Raw genomic sequence first — 1,884 nt, forward strand, 5'->3', positions numbered from 1 at the left:
GACCTGAGTTAGTAGCCCAAACCAGAAGAGTGGCTGGCACCCCCCAAAAGAACACTCAACACATGCTAATCACTATTATCTGTTTTTGTCCTGAAGAGTCGTGAAATCTAATGTAAACTTCCAGTTTCTCTTCACTAAGAACCTGAGGAAAATCTACAGCCAGATATAACTAAGAACAGCTCTCAATTGCTCTTGTTATTTTGTAGATATTCTTAAGGTTTCTTTCAAGTGGCTTCCTGTTTTGGCTTTCACATCATTCAGTGTGGATATTACTTGCTTGTACAAGACCCTTATTACTATTCTCAGATTTTTTATTCACTAACTGCAATTACCTAAAGTCCAGACTAAGCACTGAATACCAGGATATTCCCAAGAACCAAATATCATTATATTCCCAAGAAGATGTGCTCCCAAAATACTCTGGAACCACAGTCAGCAAAATATGGCTTGTCATTGGTTAATTTTATAAATAAAATTTTACTGGGACACCGTCATGCTCATTAATTTATACTGTGTCTGTGGCTATTTTCATGCTACAACAGTAGAGTTGAGTAGTTGCAAAAGAGACCATATAACCAAGAAAATCTCATATATTTGCTATTCTACCCTTCCTAAGAAAAGTTTGCTGACCACTGCTCTAGAAATTTTTTGTATTTACTAGAACTTGCGTCATAGCAATTAGTATCATGTTGTCCCCCCAAAATATTAAGTTTCAGTGAAACAAGTTACATATATGAATGTTAATTACTTGGATGTTTATAAGTTTTGTAATTTGATTTTAAATTTACTTGGTTCTACAGTTGCATGAGAACTATACACATGAAGAGTTTATGTGTTTTTGTTTGCAAATTAAAGTATTATATTATAAATCATTTAAGGACATAGTAAAGGTCTAGAAACATTTGCTATTATTTAACAGAGTTCTATACTCTGAAATTTGAGAAACCCTAGATTTGATAATTATCTAAAGATTTTGGCTATCATGGTACTGAGCTGGCCCTGGGCTTTATGAGTCTTCCCTGGGCTTCATCTCTACTCTGGCTTCATAGAGTCTACTCCAAAAATTTATGATGAAAGACAGGCTTATATTTTCTCCTAATCCATCACAAACTGACAATTAAAAAAAAAAAAACAATAATTCTATCAACAATTACTTTGAACGTAAATGGATTTAGTGCTCCAATCAAAAGATAGGGTGGCTGAATGGATAAGAAAACAAAGCCCTTACATATGCTTCCTACAGGAGACCCACTTCAGATCGAAAGACACACACAGACTGAAAGTAAAGGAATGGAAAAAGATATTTCATGAAAATTGAAACAAAACCAACAAAACAGGCAGGTAGCAATATATATATCAGACAAAACAGATTTTAAAACAAAGGCTATAACAAGAGACAAAGGAGGACTTAGTTATCCCACTTCTGGATATTTATTCAAAGAAACCTAAAATACTACTTTGAAGGGACATATGTTCACGGTAGCATTATTTATAATAATCAGGATATGAAGGCTACCTGGGTGTTCATCAATAGATGAATGGATTAAGGGGAGATGGTACATATACAAGGAAATATTACTCAGCCATAAAAAAAAAAAATGAAATCTTGCCATCTACAACAACATGGATGGACCTAGAGGGTATTGTGCTGAGTGGAGCATAAAACAGAGAAGGACAAATATCATATCATTTCACTTACATGTGGAATCTAAAGAATAAAATAAACAAACAAAACGGAAGCAAACTCAGATACAGAGAACATATTGATGGTTGCCAGATGGGAAGGGGCTTAAGGGGGTGAGTGAAAAAAGGGAAGGGATTAAGAAGCACAAATTGGTACTTGTGAAAATGTAGAGTACAGCATATGGAATATAGTCAATAATA

This window comes from Pteropus vampyrus, unplaced genomic scaffold (assembly GCF_000151845.1).
Source record: "Pteropus vampyrus isolate Shadow unplaced genomic scaffold, Pvam_2.0 Scaffold5, whole genome shotgun sequence".
Taxonomy (NCBI): Eukaryota; Metazoa; Chordata; class Mammalia; order Chiroptera; family Pteropodidae; genus Pteropus; species Pteropus vampyrus.